Here is a 7,526-nt window from a genome sequence, read left to right on the forward strand (position 1 = left end):
TCGGCAGGTATGATGCTAGCTCAATCCCAAGAACCAGTGGTCAGATGAACAGGAGCCAGCTGCAGGATCCAGAGCGAGCAAGAGCCAACAAGCTTTACCAGAAAGTCTACCTATATTGGATGCAAGCCACATCCCCAAGGAAATTCTCTTTCAACTGATCAGCTACTCATAACAGATCTCATCATGGAGTGATTACATTATTACATAGTTACCAAACTACATCATAACTGCCAAACCACTGAGAATCATGGCCCAGCCAAGCTGACACACAACCTTAACCATCACACTATTGCCCTGAAATAATCTTTAAACCTAAACCAAAAATATCCCCTTAAGTCTTCTTAAAACCAAACAATAGTTTAGTTTAACTAGTAAAAAAAATCTGCCTTGAGCATTATGCTCTCTTAAGATCTATCTATCAGGGATCAAATTGACAATAGCACTTGTAAGGAGCTCTGGTGGTGCAGTGGTTAAGTGCTTAGCTACTAACCAAAAGGTTGGTGGTTCAAACCCACCAGCTACTCTGTGAGAGAAAGATGTGACAGTTTGCTTTTGTAAGGATTACAGCCTTGGAAAACCTATAGGGCAGCTCTGCTGTGTGCTGCAGGGTCACTATGAGTTGGAGTCAACTCAATGGCAATGGATTGCATTTTTGGTTTAAGAAATTTGTTGGGGAGGCAGGACCAAAATGGCAGAGTAGTCAGACACTTCCAGTGATCCCTCTTACAACAAAGACCAGAAAAGTCATGTGAAACGATTATGTATGTGACAAGCTAGGAGCCCTGAACATCAAAGGCCAAGTTAGAAAATGGACTGAGCAGCAGTGTGAGGGAGAGATGGTTCAGAAGTGGTGAAGAGTTGCCAGACGTGACTCAGCAGGAACCCTCAGGCAGGATCCCATGGAGCAACCATTTCAGGGCTGGCAGTGGCCTTCCAGATGCAGTTTCCTCACGAAGAGACAGCGAGCCACACAGCCTACTCACACCTCTGGAACCAGAGAATAACAGCACTCTTGGCAAAAGCTAAGTACTTGTGTTTATTTTACAGCACCCCCAGCCCTAAAGCCAACTTCAGTGGCCGTTGACTTCCCTGGGCCTGAGATAGGCCCTGCTGCATGCTCTGAGCCATTCTGCTGGCCTTGGAGAAGGAATAAATTCACAATTGGGGGAAAAGATAATCTGCCAGCTCCACTAAGCTGGGGAGCTCAGGACAGAAGTGGCTCCTGTCCAGGCACAAACAGTCCACAGACCTTGAATACCTTTCACCCCTGCATGGACCTGTGTGGGCCCATTTCAGGAGAATAAGCTCTTGTTGGCAGATTGCGACTGTTTCAGATGTGTGGTGGAGAGGTGGGTATTTGATGTTTGACACCACTTTGCCTATTAAACAGGGTCCTCACCTACTCACATCAGGGGCCTAAGGACTGGTGGCTCCACCCACCTCACCCAGCCACCCATGACAGGGGTCCAAGGATAAGTGGTACCTCCCAGTCCTTACAACCAAAAGTACTGGGTGCCCATGGCCTAGCCGCAGAAGCCACCCACCTATGTGCTGTAGCAAACAGGGACGTGCTTTCCTCACAGACACACAGGGGATGGTTGTCAGCACCCTTCCTTGTTCAGAGCATGACCGTCTGCTGCAACAAGATACCTGTACCTACACCAATAACCCCTGCCCCTCTAAGTCTGTAGGACAGAGCCTGTGCCACACACTTGATGACCAACTTCCTGGACACATGAGCTGAATCCATACAGGAAAAGTGAATGGACTCCTAGGCTTATATACCTGGTAACAGCTCTAGCCATCTAGTGACAGGATGTTAGAGGTTCAAAGGTGAAAATTATCAACCTAGCTCACTCAGGCAGCCTATTTGGGCATATCAAAACAAAAAGTAAGAAGCTAGCATACAGTAAGCAAACATAAAATAAATTAATACAATAACTTATAGATGGCTCGGAGACAATAGTCAATATTAAATCACATAAAGAAGCAGACATTGATCACTTCAACAAGCTCTCAAAACAAATAATCAAGGAATCTTCCAGATGAAGGTGTATTCCTGGAATTACGAAATGTAGACTACAGAACTCTTCAAGACGTCAGAAGCAAGAGCAGGCAAAACACAGAACAAGCCATGGAACACACAGATAAAGCAGTTGAGGAAACTAAAAAGGTTATTCAAGAACATAATGAAAAATTTAATAGGCTGCAAGAATCCATGGAGAGACAGCAATCAGAAATTGAGAAGATTAACAATAAAATTACAAAATTTGAAACTCAATAGAAAGTCAGAGGAGCAGATTGAGCAAGTGGAAGGCAGAATTGGTGACCTTGAAGACAAAGCACTTGACACCAATATATTTGAAGAAAAATCAAATAAAAGAATTAAAAAAAATGAAGAAACCATAAAATTCATGTTGGACTGTATCAAGAGGAATAACCTACAAGTGATTGGAGTACCAGAACAGGGAGGGAGAACAGAAAATACAGAGAGAATTGCTGAAGATTTGTTGGCAGAAAACTTCCCTGATATCGTGAAACATGAGAAGATATCTGTCCAAGATGCTTATTGAACTCCACATAAGGTAGATCCCAAAAGAAAGTCACCAAGACATATTATAATCAAACTTGCCAAAACCAAAGATAGAGAATTTTAAGAGTGGCTAGGGATAAATGAAAAGTCACCTACAAAGGAGAGTCAATAAGAATAAGCTTGGACTACTCTGCAGAAACCATGAAGGCAAGAAGGCAATGGGATGACTTATATAAAGCATTGAAGGAAAAAAATTGCCAGTCAAGAACCATACGTCCAGCAAAACTGTCTCTCAGACATGAAGCCGAAATCCAGACATTTCCAGATAAACAGAAATTTAGGGAATTTGTAAAAACGAAATCAAAACTACGAGGGAGTTCTCTGGTTAGAAAATCAATAATATCAGATATTGACCAAAGACTAGAACACGGGACAGAGCAACCAGATGTCAACCCAGATAGGGAAATTACAAAAATAAATCAAGATAAAAAACACTCAAAACAGGGAAGCGGCGATGTCACTATGTGAAAGAAGACAACATTAAAACAATAAAGAGGGACAAGAAAATGTCATAGATTTTTAATATGGAGAGGAAGTCAAGGCAATATAAAGAAATAAAAGTTAGGTTTAAACTTAGAAAAATAGGGGTAAATATTAAGGTAACCGCAAAGGAGACTGATACTCCTACTCATCAACATAAAATACAAGAAAAAATTAAAGATTCAGCAAAAACAAAATCAATAACAATGAATAAGAGGAAAAGACAATTTATAAACTACTCAGCACAATAAAATTAAGTGGGAAAAAGAAACTGTCAACAACACATAAAAAAAGACATCAAAATGACAGCACTAAACTCATACCTATCCATAATTACGCCGAATGTAAATGGACTAAATGCACCAACAAAGAGACAGAGAGTGGCAGAATGGATTAAAAAAACACGATCCATCTATATGTTGCCTCCAAGAGATGCACTTTAGACTTAGAGACACAAACAAGCTAAAACTCAAAGGATGGAAAAAAATATATCAAGCAAACAACAATCAAAAAAGAGCAGGAGTGGCAATATTAATTTCTGACAAAATAGACTTTAAAGTTAAATCCACCACAAAGGATAAGGAAGGACACTATATAATGATTAAAGGGACAATATACCTGGAAGATATAACCACATCAAATTTTTATGCACCCAACAACAGGGCTTCAAGATACATAAAACAAACTCTAACAGCATTGAAAAGTGAGATAGACTGCTCCACAGTAATAGTAGGAGACTTCAACACACCATTTTCAGTGAAGGACAGAACATCCAGAAAGAAGCTCAATAAAGACACAGAAGATCTAAATGTCACAATCAACCAACCTGACCTCATAGACATATACAGAACACTCCACCCAACAGCAGCCAAGTATACTTTCTTTTCCAGCACACATGGAACATTCTCTGGAATAGACCACGTATTAGGTCATAAAGCAAGCCTTAACAGAATCCAAAACATCGAAATAGTACAAAGCATCTTCTCTGACCACAAGGCCATAAAAGTAGAAATCGATAACAGAAAAAGCAAGGAAAAGAAATCAAACATTTGAAAACTGAACAATACCTTGCTCAAAAACAACTGCATTATAGAAGACATTAAGGATGGAATAAAGAAATTCATAGAATCCAATAAGAATGAAAACACTTCGTATCAGAACCTTTGGAACACAGCTAAAGTAGTGCTCAGAGGTCAACTTATATCAGTAAGTACACACATCCAAAAAGAAGAAAAGGCCAAAATCAAAGAATTATCCCTACAACTTGAACAAATAGAAAGAGAGCAACAAAAGAAACCCTCAGGCACCAGAAGAAAGCAAATAATAAAAATTAGAGCAGAATGGAATGAAATAGACAACAGAAAAACAACTGAAAGAGTTAACAAGACCAAAAGCTGATTATTTGAAAAAATTAACAAAATTGATAAACCATTGGCCAAACTGACAAAAGAAAAACAGGAGAGGAAGCAAATAACCTGAATAAGAAATGAGATGGGCGATATCACAACAGATCCAACTAAAATTAAAAGAATCATATCAGATTACTATGAAAAATTGTACTCTAACAAATTTGAAATCCTAGAAGAAATAGATGAATTCCTCAAACACACTACCTAAACTAACACAAACAGAGGTAGAACAACTAAATAAACACATAACAAAAGAAGAGATTTGACAGGTAATTAAAAAACTCCCCCCCAAAAAAGCCCTGGGCCAGATGGCTTCACTGGAGAATTCTACCAAACTTTCAGAGAAGAGTTAACAGCACTACTACTAAAGGTATTTCAGAGCACAGAAAAAGATGGAATACTCCCAAACTTTTTCTATGAAGACAGCATATCCCTGATACCAAAACCAGGTAACCAAAACAAAACCAAACCCAGTGCTGTTGAGTCAATTCCGACTCATAGCGACCCTATAGGACAGAGTAGAACTGCCCCATAGAGTTTCCAAGGAGCTCCTGGAGGATTCGAACTGCCAGCCCTTTGGTTAGCAGCCGTAGCACTTAACCACTACACCACCAGGGTTTAAACCAGGTTAAAAAAAAAAAAAAAGGTAAAGACACCACAAAAAAGAAAATTGCAGGTCTATATCCCTCATGAACTTAGATGCAAAAATCCTCAACAAAATTCTAGCCAATAGAATTAAACAACATAAAAAAATAATTCACCATGACCAATTGGGATTCATACCAGGTATGCAGGGATGGTTCGACATTAGGGAAACAATGAATGTAATCCATCACATAAATAAAACAAAAGACAAGAACTATATGATCTTATCAATTGATACAGAAAAGGCATTTGACAAAGTTCAACACCCATTCATGATAAAAACTCTCAGCAAAATAGTAATAGAAGGAAAATTTTCAAAATAAAAAAGGGCATTTATACAAAGCCAATAGCTGACATCACCCTAAATGGAGAGTCTGAAAGCATTCCCCTTGAGACTGGGAACCAGACAAGGATGCCCTTTATCACCACTCTTATTCAACATTGTGCTGGAGGTCCTAGCCAGAGCAATTAGGCTAGATAAAGAGATAAAGGGCATCCAGATTGGTAAGGAAGAAGTAAAAGTATCTCTGTTTGCAGATGACATAATCTTATACACAAGAAAACTACTGAAACTAATAGAAGAGTTTAGCAGAGTATCAGAATACAAGGTAAACATACAAAAATCAGTCCGATTCCTCTACACCAATCAAGAGAACATTGAAGAGGAAATCACCAAATCAATACCATGTACAGTTGCCCCCAAGAAGATAAAATACTTAGGAATAAATCTAACAAGAGATGTAAAAGACTTATACAAAGAAAACTACAAGACACTACTGCAAGAAACCAAAAGAGAACTACATAAGTGGAAAAACATGTCTTGCTGATGGATAAGAAGACTCATCATTGTAAAAATGTCTATTCTACCAAAAGCAATCTATAGATACAGTGCAATTCCAATCCAAATTCCAATGATATTTTTTAACGAGATGAAGAAAAAACCACCAACTTCATAAGGAAGGGAAAAAGCCCCTGGATAAGTAAAGCATTACTGAAAAAGAAGAACGAAGTGGGAGGCCTTGCTCTACCTGATTTTAGAACCTATTATACTGCCACAGTAGTCAAAACAGCCTGGTACTGGTACAACAACAGATACATAGACCAATGGAACAGAATTGAGAATGCAGACATAAATCCATCCACATATGAGCAGCTGATATTTGACAAAGGCCCAAAGTCAGTTAAATGGGGAAAAGACAGTCTTTTGAACAAATGGTGCTGGCATAACTAGATATCTATCTGCAAAAAAAATAAATGAAACAAGACCCATACCTCACACCATGCCCAAAAAAGAACTCAAAATGGATCCAAGACCTAAATATAAAATCTAAAACAATAAAGATCATGGAAGAAAAAATAGGGACAACACTAGGAGCCCTAATAATGACATAAATAGTATATAAAACATTACTAACGATGCACAAACACCAGAAGAGAAACTAGATAACTGGGAGCTCCTAAAAATCAAACACCTATGTTCATCCAAAGACTTCACCAGAAGAGTGAAAAGATTACCTACGGACTGGGAAAAAGTTTTAAGCTATGATATTTCTGATCTGCATCTGCTCTCTAAAATCAACATGATACTGCAAAAACTCAACAACAAAAGGACAAATAACCCAATTAAAAAATGGGTAAAGGATTTGAGCAGGCACTTCACTATGTCTTCTTAGACATTCAGGTAGCAAACAGATACAAGAGGAAATGCTCACATTCATTAGCCATTAGAGAAATGCAAATCAATACTACAATGAGGTTCCAACCCACAGCAACAAGGCCGGCACTAATCCAAAATACACAAAATAATAAATGTTGGAGATGTTGTGGAGAGACTGGAACATTTATACAGTGCTGGTGGAATGTAAAATGGTACAACCGCTTTGGAAATGGATTTGGTGCTTCCTTAAAAAGCTAGAAATAGAACTACCATACGATCCACTCCTTGGAATATATCCTAGAGAAAAGCCTTTACACGAACAGATATATGCACACTCATGTACACTGCAGCACTGTTTACGATAGCAAAAAGATGGAAGCAACCGAGGTGACCATCAACAGATGAATGGATAAAAAAAAATTGGTATATTCACACAATGGAATCCTCTGGATTGATAAGGAATAATGATGAATCCGTGAAACATGACATAACATGGAGGAATCTGGAAGGCATTATGCTGAGTGAAATTAGTCAGTTGCAAAAGGACAAATATTGTATGAGACCACTATTATAAGAACTCAAGAAATAGTTTAAACAAAGAAGAAAATATTCTTTGATGGCTTTGAGAGTGGGGAAGGAGAGGGGAATTCGCTAATTAGATAGTAGACAAGAACTGTTTTAGGCGAAGGGAAAGACAACACACAATACAGGCTAGGTCAGCACAACTGGACTAAACCAAAAG

Source organism: Elephas maximus, chromosome 16 (genome assembly GCF_024166365.1).
Source record: "Elephas maximus indicus isolate mEleMax1 chromosome 16, mEleMax1 primary haplotype, whole genome shotgun sequence".
Taxonomy (NCBI): Eukaryota; Metazoa; Chordata; class Mammalia; order Proboscidea; family Elephantidae; genus Elephas; species Elephas maximus.